General features: G+C 40.5%; 1 long non-coding RNA gene across 2 annotated transcripts; it reads left to right on the forward strand.

Annotated features, from left to right (window-relative positions):
• The first annotated feature begins 728 nt into the window (after positions 1-728).
• LOC309540588 lies at positions 729-4,697 on the forward strand. Of its 2 annotated transcripts, none has more exons than XR_014223370.1 (3): positions 729-756; positions 1,856-1,956; positions 4,493-4,697. It is a non-coding gene; the product is annotated as an uncharacterized lncRNA (long non-coding RNA). The 2 variants fall into 2 exon arrangements; XR_014223371.1 differs by lacking the exon at positions 729-756 and adding an exon at positions 1,172-1,201.
• Positions 4,698-10,006: the final 5,309 nt, after the last annotated feature.

The following is a 10,006-nucleotide window of genomic DNA, read 5'->3' on the forward strand; positions in this document are numbered from 1 at the left end:
TCAATCCTGTCTGAAAATTTTCCAATCTAATCTCTCAGTATGCATTTCTTATCTTCCCTATTACATTTCAAATTCATAACCAATATCTCTATCTTTTTTTACTTTGTAACACATATTTCTCCTTACAAAACTTCTTGTAGTCCTACTAGCGTAATTTGTTGATTACAGTTGCTCTTCAAATAATTCATATACTTCTTCCAATCTTCTGTAAATCTCTGGTCCTGCAGGTTTCGAATCCTTTCTGTCATTTTGTCCAATTCTGCATAGTCCATTAATTTTGTCTGCCATTCTTCTTTCGTCATAATTTCTTCTTGTTTCCATTACTGGGCTAACAATACTCTTGCCGCAGTTGTTGCATATAAAAACAATTTAACATCTTGCCTATTAATGTCCTGACCTATAATACCATGTAAAAATGCTTCTGGTTTTTTAAAAAATGTATATTTCAACATCTTTTTCATCTCATTATATATCATTTCCCAGAAGTTTTTTTACTTTTTTACATTCCCACCACATATGATAAAATGTTCCTTCTTTTTCTTTACATTTCCAACATTTATTATTTGTCTTATACATTTTAGCCAATTTCACTGGTGTAATATACCATCTATACATCATTTTCATCATATTCTCTTTCAAAGCATTACAGGCTGTAAATTTTATCCTTTCATTCCTCAATCTTGGAATCTTGACTAACTGACAAAATATCAGGACTGGCTGTGCCTGTTGGATTTCACAGAGAGAGTATTCCTCAAGGTGGGTGCCACCACAGAGAAAGCCCATCTTCAAGTGCTCATTAGATGAATATCTGTAAAAAGGTAAAGGTACCCCTGCCCGAGCGGGCCAGTCTTGACAGACTCTGGGGTTTGTGCGCCCATCTCACATCTATAGGCCGGGGGCCAGCGCTGTCCGGAGACACTTCCAGGTCACGTGGCCAGCGTGACAAAGCTGCATCTGGCGAGCCAGCGCAGCACACGGAACGCCGTTTACCTTCCCGCTGGTAAGCGGTACCTATTTATCTACTTGCACCCGGGGGTGCTTTCGAACTGCTAGGTTGGCAGGCGCTGGGACCGAGCAGCGGGAGCGCACCCCGCCGCGGGCATTCGAACCGCCGACCTTTCGATCGGCAAGCCCTAGGCGCTGAGGCTTTTACCCACAGCGCCACCCGCGTCATAATCAATTCATCCAATGACCACAGTGGGTTGGTATATCTATATGGGGATTCTGTAATGTTTACAGCACGGATAAAGAACTAGAGGCCCTCCAAATGTTGTTGCACTACAGCTCACAGCTCCCCTGACTATTAGTCATTCTGACATGGGCTGCTTGGAGTTGGGAGTCCAAAATCTGGAGGGCCATAGGCTTCCCATATCAGTCTAAAGCAGCTGCAAAGGTTCCTCCACTGCCAGAGAGAGAGAAGATGCAACTAAAGGACATATGGAGGTAAATGAAAATATTTTCAGATAAGGACTGGTCGCGGTAGAGGAGAAATTTAGTTCAGTGATCATCTAAAGCTGAATCTATTGTAGTCACGCTTTCTGAAACAACGTGTGACATGAAATACAGGTAACCTTCAGAATTTTCACTTAGCCGAATTTTGCAATGCCGTTTTCCAACCACACAGTGTTTACAAAAATGCACATATTAGGGGGAAGTGTGCATGAAAGTGAAGATTTTTAACAAAAATAGCATCCAAAACTTGATAATATTAGGGGAAATTGCTTGCAAAAATGTGTACATTAGTCAAAACTGCATATTAGATGTATTTATGAGGATAAATTTGCACTAAAATTCTGATTATATTTTGGTGATGATTTATTTATTTATATTTAATTTTTATTTTTTAAAAAACAAGATAGCAAATTCCCACAAAATATGAAGAATGAAATTTAAGAATGGAAAAAGGAGAAACTGAGACAACCGAAATGGACACATCCTTTCACCCCCAAGGACCAGGTATTTAGCATCCACTACCTCACATCCTACATCCACACCATCAGCCTTCCCATTTTGCAGAATTAAGAAATGTATAAATGTTTCAGCGGGACGCGGGTGGCGCTGTGGATTAAACCACAGAGCCTAGGACTTGCCGATCAGAAGGTCGGTGGTTTGAATCCCTACGAGGGGGTGAGCTCCCGTCTCTTGGTCCCTGCTCCTGCCAACCTAGCAGTCAAAAGCACGTCAAAGTGCAAGTAGATAAATAGGTACTGCTCCAGTGGGAAGGTAAACAGTGTTCCCATGCGCTGCTCTGGTTCGCCAGAAGCGGCTTAGTCATGCTGGCCACATGACCTGGAAGCTGTACACTGGCTCACTCGGCCAATAAAGCGAGATAAGTGTCGCAACCCCAGAGTCGGTCACGAATAGACCTAATGGTCAGGGGTCCCTTTACCTTTAAATGTTTCAGCAAGACTCTTTAAAGTGTCAACTTTAGCAGATGAGAGGTGCCATTTGGGTTCTGCTTCTGGCCAGCACCACCAAAGCAGAATTCATCCTATGCCTTAGTTCCTGCCACAACCTGTTCTAGCAGTCTTAACATCTGCTTTAACTTAACATCTGAGTTCCAACCTTGATATTGCAGTTTATAGTTCTACTTTGTTATTTAAATTTATTTATAGGCCACCTTGTTCACAAAAGACAGGACAAAGGGAGAACATTCTTTCCCAGCCAAATGTGAACTCCTACAAGATGGCTGTCTGTTCAGATTTGGTAAAGGGATTTGGAACCTTCTGCCCTCCAGATGTTCTAAAAACTAGTGGAAAATGTAATTCAGACAGCGATTCTGCACATTGAGCATAGACTTCTTCAGCATGGAAGCCTACACATGAAGGTTTTCCATGCAATCTGGAATCCTGACTTTCAACAATGAGGAGGGGAAAACAGCATGATGTGGCTTGAGGTAAGGCCAGCCCCAAATCCCAATTTGTTGTTATTTGTGTGAAGCCTTCTTCACACAATTAATGCACAAAGAGGGCCATGTCTTCTAGTTTGCTTAGGCCCTGCTCCCCACTGCCTCTTGTGTGGGACCAACTGTTATCAACATTCTGTTTCCTGTCAAACAGGGTGTCTTTATATATATAAATGTCATTTTTGTTTTGTTCACCAAGTTGTGTTCTTCTGTGTACTAAGGAAATCTTTTGCATATGTGCTAGCCACTCTCTATTTTGGGTGTGTGTGTGTGTGTCCATTTTCATATCCAAGCTCCCCTGAACTAGTTATTAAAGGGACATTTCTCTTCTATGTTGTTCTATTCTTTCCCTCACCAGTCCATCTTCATTGGGGTTTACAATCAGTTAGGATAGGAGTAGAATCCTGCAGCTGATCATAAAATATTCTTATGTGAAAGAATGTTCCACAGAGTTCAATAGTACTTACTCTCAAGAAAGTACGCATAGCATTACAATCATATGATAATTATCTAAAAGCCTTGAGTCTCTGGCACGGTTTATATTACCAAGCTTAACAAAATCTGTTCTAAGCTTCCAAGTCATCACAGCAAGCAAACCCTGTGATTGCAAGGCAATACTATGATCCCTCCTGATTGATCAGGCTTTTTGCTTTTGCCTGGGACACAGTGCCAGCTACTGATGTCATGGGCCTTTCCACTCTAGATTTGGGTAGCGTGTACCTATCTTCAGAATCATGAACTTTGCTGAACTGAAACAGTTTCTCCTATCAGTTTATTTCCGGTGCCTTTCCCCAAGATGTTTATGTGCTTTTAATTTCTCAGACAATCTGTTACTGCTATGGATTCCTCACATGTATGAGGAAAGTTATAATTAAAGCCTAATAGTATCATCTGAGAAAAGTTTTCCCACTAACTTGGTAGCTATCTTCAGCAAAGAAAGGGCAAGTCTGATGGTACCATGACTGAATTCCCATCTGCCACCATTTCTTAAACATTTGGCTCCCTATAGGCTAAATTTGGGAAATAGTAACAAATGCTTTTAATATCCAATTCAGTCTTCTCTTGTCTCTTAAATGGAGCTGTGAGAAATGTCAAGAGGATAAATGTAAGAATTAGCAAACATTTTTACCCTTTTGGAAGCCCTGTGTCTGATCTTGAAAATGCAGGCAAAAATAAAAATAAAAATAAAAATAAAAATGCTGCTTTTGTAAGGCAATCAGCTGCTAAAGTGTTCTGACTTACTATTTTTGTAGACTTCTAGCAGATAATGCTGTCAAAAAATAATATATCAAATATTTCTTAAAAGCATGCCGTTCCCAAGCAGACTCTGTAGTGATGTTTACAAGCAAACTGACAGACAATTAAATATCATTGTTTGTGGAAATAATTTCACCTGGAGGAAGATTTGTAACAAGTTTTGTTTTGCTTTTTAAAAAGTGGGTGTCTGAGTGAGAGAGTTTAGTTAAGGAAAATCTATTTGCAATGTACTAAAAAGCAATACCAATATGAAGATTAGATCCTGTACATATTGCTCCTGTAAGCTCTGAAAATAGGAATCAATATTTTCCCCTTTCCTCTACCTTTTAGATATAGGAAAGCTGCAATATAACCGAAATAATTTTCTGACAAGCAAATCTTTATTGCATTACCCACCCTGGAATATATCTATAGGATTTTTTTTTCCTGAGCTGGAAACAGTAATAACCCAGAGAAGAACATTTCAACTGTGTTATCCTGTCATCAACATTTCAAGAATCTTTTCTAGAAAATAAAATTATATTATTGTTTTGGCTCTTGCTGTTGTCTCTCCTCTCTTATTTGGAAGGGTCTTTGTGATTGCTGTGGGCCATATCATTGCAGCCTGATGTGCAGCACTCTGCAATGCACATTTTACAAAGAGTACAAGAATCTATGCACTTAAACTTTATTTGACGGGATTAGGACCTCCATGTCTCATTTTCCCTAAGGCTTATTGGCCAACAAACGATGGGGCTCTGCAATTCAAGGGAAGTTTGGTGCTTTCATTTGCAGAAAAGTATGACATTCAGCTTGCCCCATCTTCCTTCACTTGGGATTGTTCCCAGGACATCTTTGTTTTGGTCCTCCCTTCTGAAGAGAAGTGCAGGGTTCTCATAATCCTATGGCCATTGAAAAATCCAGGAAACTCTTAAATCGCATGGTAGCGCGCAAATTGCATTATATGAATGGCCTGGTTATTCTGCATGTTGACATCCAGATTGGCGAGGAGACGTTGTTCAGGGAGGACGGTGTTCATCTTTCAGATCGTGGCAATGATATTTGGCTGGCTGACATCATCAGAAGCTTTAGGGATTGGTTGCAGCTGTGAGGGTATTGGCGGCAAGCCTCTTTGGCTTGGGTGGCGGTTGGGCATTGGAATATGTTGTTGGTGTATGGAAGGGCAGGGTGTGGCCATCGCCTACCCCTTCACTTTATGGGTATTCCGTTAAAGGAATCCGGCGGTCGTGGATCCTGTCAGATGCCCTGCTGGTGGCTGGGGGCCATGGCATGACCCCCGGTGACATCAGGGTAGAGCTTACAGTTGTATTTGCATCAACAGGCTCCCCCTATTGGTGGTTAACGCTTGTTAGGCTCACCCCTCCCTGAGGGGGTGGAGTCAAGCTCTGCTGTTTATCCAGTGCCTAAGCCAATACCTCTCACATGCTGTAATCAATAAAGTTGTGGCCTTTTCTAGCCCATTAACCTAATATACTGTGTCCATGTGTCTTTCTTATTCCTAAGCGGGGGGCGGGTCCTTGAATCACAAAGAGGTATGTTTCTAGCATTTGTCTAAAGCGGTACAGTAGGCTCCTTAGCAAGGGAATGCCACAATGTAGGGGCTTCCATAGAGAATACCACTACCCAAAACTTCTGAGGATGTTGGAACAAAACAAAAAAAAAGGACCAGGGGAACTAAAGAGCATATTTAGGGGAGGAGTGATCTCTCAGATATTTAGGTTTTTAAGCACTAGTGTGAACACCTTTAATTGGGTCTAGAAATGAACTGGCAAGCAATATGTAAGCTGCCACCTCACATCCAGACACAGTTCTTTCAATCCACAAGTGAGAAGGCAGCTATTGCTTCCTGAATTGTGTATTATCTGCCCCACCTCATGTTCTGTAATAAGAAGGAACCAAAATGCTTGTTTGCAAAGCTATTGTACTACCAATCTTACTGTATGCTTGTGAAACATGGACCAATGCCATCTCCAACTCCTCGAAAGATTCCATCAGCAGTGTCTCCCGAAAAATTTTACACATCACTTGGGAAGACAGGTGAACTAATACCAGTGAAGCAGTGAATGCCAGAAGAAGCAACTAATGCAAACTAATGCCAGTGTACAGTGTTGAAGCAATGATTCTTCAACATCAACTTCGTTGGACTGGTCATGTTGTGCGGATGTCTGATGATCGTCTTCCAAAGCAACTACTCTATTCCAAACTTAAAAATGGAAAGTGTAATGCTGGTGGTCAACAAAAGAGGTTTAAAGAATCTCTCAAGGCAAATATTAAAAAAGAAGTATAAACACTGGCAACTGGGAAACACTGGCCTGTGAGTGCTCCAATTGAAGAACAGCCTTTACCAAAGGTGTCATGGGCTTTGAAGATGCTCAAACTCAGGGAGAAATGGAGAAATGTGCTAAGAGGAAGGCACACTTGAACCCTCACCATGATCAACTCCCGCCGGGAAACCTATGTCCCCACTATGGAAGGACATGTGGATCCAGAATTGGCCTCCACAGTCACTTACAGACTCACTGTTAAAACCATGTTTATGGAAGACAATCTTACTTGGCTACGAGTGATCACAAAGAAGAAGAAGAAGAATATGCCAAGGGTTTGATTTCAATTTAGGATTTTTTTTGGGCGCAGTAAATATAGCAACAAGCAACTTCAGGAGAGGGCAAATCAGAGCAGAGGAACCGTAGGATGGGGAATGTTTCACATGGTTTCCACTAATCTTTTCTTTGTTCTAGGGTGATTCCCTGCTCTCACATTTCCAAATACACGTTTGGAACAGGAATAGGAGGAAGTGACTGGATGTTTGAGGCTTTAGACTGGAGTGGTTGCAGGAGGGGAAAGCGTTAAACAAGTTTATGTACCTGTGGCAGCTGCTCAGCTCTTCCTCTCCTTTTTTTCCTCCCTAAGGAAAGCACCTGTCAGACTTTCAGTATATACACATGCAATGTAGTATATAGTTCCATCTGCAAATTGCAGCATATTTCCGTATGTGTGTGTGTGTACACACACACACATATTCCCCATTCATCATTATCTGCACACACTGTTCGCCTAACATAATTATCCTAAACAGATATTTTTATAATAATTATCTTCTTAGGAATCTTTTTGCTACCATACATCTTATAAAACAATTTTCTAAAATTAAAACAGAAGTGACAGTCTTAATGGTCTAGTTCATAAATTGGTGAACTAAGTGTTTCTATTTAAATAAATTATCTAAGTACATATAATTTTTAATGCAATTATCCTCACAAGTCTGGATTGCTTTGGTTTCTCGGTATAGAGAGGTTTATCCTCTGACTTCAGTCCCGGTGACTTTTAGGAGGGCTGCGTAACAGAAGGAAGGATTGCTTGGCAAACTGTAACCTTAGGCTCTGGTCAGGAATTAGTCACTTTCTTTGGGCTGGGGGTGCTCTGGAGCTGGTGTGAGATTTTGAGCAGGAGTGCACGGCAGTCTTACGGCCTTGCTCAAATTCTTCCAAGAAGAATCAAATTTTCATCTTGGGAAAGGTTATGGAGGGACGATTTAAAATTTACAGCAAGCTGTGCATCGAAGCAGAACTATATGAAAATAATGTATCGTTGGTACTTAACACCTACAAAATTAGCAAAGATATATAGAACTCCTTCAAATGTATGTTGGAAGTAAAAAGGAAAAGAAGGCACGTTCTACCACATGGTGGACGTGCAAGATAACCAAAACATTCTGGGAAACGATATACAATGAGTTGAAAAAAATGTTTGAAATAACGTTTGTTAAAAAAACAGAAGCTTTTATACTAAGAATTTTAGATGCAGAGATACCAAAGGAGCAGAAATGATTATTTATGTATGCGATGACAGCAGCATGAATACTAGTCTCCCAGAGATGGAAAGAAGATAGAGTCCTAACCAGAGATGCATAGCTGATGAAGATGATGGACCACGTCAAAATGATGAAAATGACCGGGAAAATCAGAAACCAGGAAGACAGAAACTTTAAGAAGGCATGGATTTATTTATTTTTTATAATTTACTTAAGAGAACACTGTAAACAACTAAAAACTTTGGCAGGATTTGAGTAATGCTTGAAATGTACTAAAAACTAAGGTAAAAATGGACTACTGAAAGAAAAATAGAGAAATTATGTGATGCAGCATGAAAAGTTTGATAATGGAAACTATGGAGGTGTGGTGGGAAGTCTAAGGATTCAGGGAATGATTATGGTTAATGCTTGAATTCAAATGTAGAATGTAAATAATAATACCTTTATTTTCAATGTACAATCTGTGTACAGTGGTACCTCAGGTTACATATGCTTCAGGTTACATACGCTTCAGGTTTCAGACTCCGCTAACCCAGAAATATTACCTCAGGTTAAGAACTTTGCTTCAGGATGAGAACAGAAATCGTGCTCCGGCAGTGCAGTGGCAGCAGGAGGCCCTATTAGCTAAAGTGGTGCTTCAGGTTAAGAACAGTCTCAGCTTAAGAACAGACCTCCGGAAGGAATTAAGTACTTAACCCGAGGTACCACTGTACAATGAAATTAAAACTGAATAAAAAAGTTGTTGTTTTTTTAAAGAAAAGAATCAAGGCTGCAACACCTCCTGATGGACTTTTCCTGTCTGTAAGGGAGCCACCTGTAGTCTGATACCCATACCTGGCCCTTAATGTGAATTCTTTGCTCCCTGGGGGACACGGTTGCCATTGGCAAATAATGAGTGAAGTATGAACCTTCGCAGCCTGCTACCCCATCCTGAGCTCAGGGTGACTGTAATTTGTCTCTAAAGTTCAAATTAACTAATGTTTCCATGGTATCCCCGTGAAGGCTCTATTCTATTAACAGCAAGAGCATTTAAGGAACACGATCCAAGGGAAAACCAACTACTTATCTCAAGAGTACATTTTACCCCACATCCCTGGTTTCTTCTTCAGAAAACAATGCCCCAAGAGACTCTTCAGATGATGTGAGTGTGTGTATGTCTGTATAATCTTGTAGTTAAAGCTATAGCTATATTCCGTACGATACCATCTCAAGCACAGTTGTCTGAAGCAGTTAGAAGTCAGACATTGTTAAAAACATCATTCCTTGAAGTAGTTTTCCTCGGTGTTAATACATTTATAACTGCATCATTGTGACTCAGGGTTATATCTAAGGTCCACAGGGCAATATCAAATAATACAGGGAGCTTTTATGTGGGCACTTATCATTGTGTGTAATAAAACAATTTGATCCAAAGTGAGTGTGCCCCAAGCAAACTTTCTCGTGGCACTGACACATGAAATTGTATTTCTTCACATTAGTATTTATGGATATGGAAATATAACTATCCGTGAATGTTTTACTATGCTGTTAAGTTGAATTCTGCACTCATTTGGATGGGGATAAAATACCACAGAGGGCTTGTATACAAAGTTAAGAAGTAAGCTCTTTCATGTAACCTCAACCAGAAGAAAATGAAAGAGGAATGATACTCTTTGTCACATCCCAATGGAGATTATGGTATTATTCAGATACTTACGAATGAAGTGATTCAACTTGCATGATAGAGGCACATTTAGATAGCACAGCATGTACCAAAATAATGTTTCAGCCTGATGTTCCATGAGGCTTCCCTCATGGAACAACAGGCTGAAACATTTTTTGGTAAATGCTGTGGCCTCTTTAAGGGGCCATTGAATGTATGGATCTCCACTTTTGTGTCTGTTTTACTCCCTGTTGGTTGTATGGTAGAGGGGAGGGATTTTGCTTTTCTGTTATATGTAGCAATGGGTGAGGAACACCCCATTCTAGATAAGGTATAGGACCCCTGGATGGTAAAGTCCAGTCAAAGGCGACTATGGGGTTGCGGTGCTTAT

Source organism: Podarcis vaucheri (assembly GCF_965113315.1).
Source record: "Podarcis vaucheri genome assembly, chromosome: 9".
Classification (NCBI taxonomy): Eukaryota; Metazoa; Chordata; class Lepidosauria; order Squamata; family Lacertidae; genus Podarcis; species Podarcis vaucheri.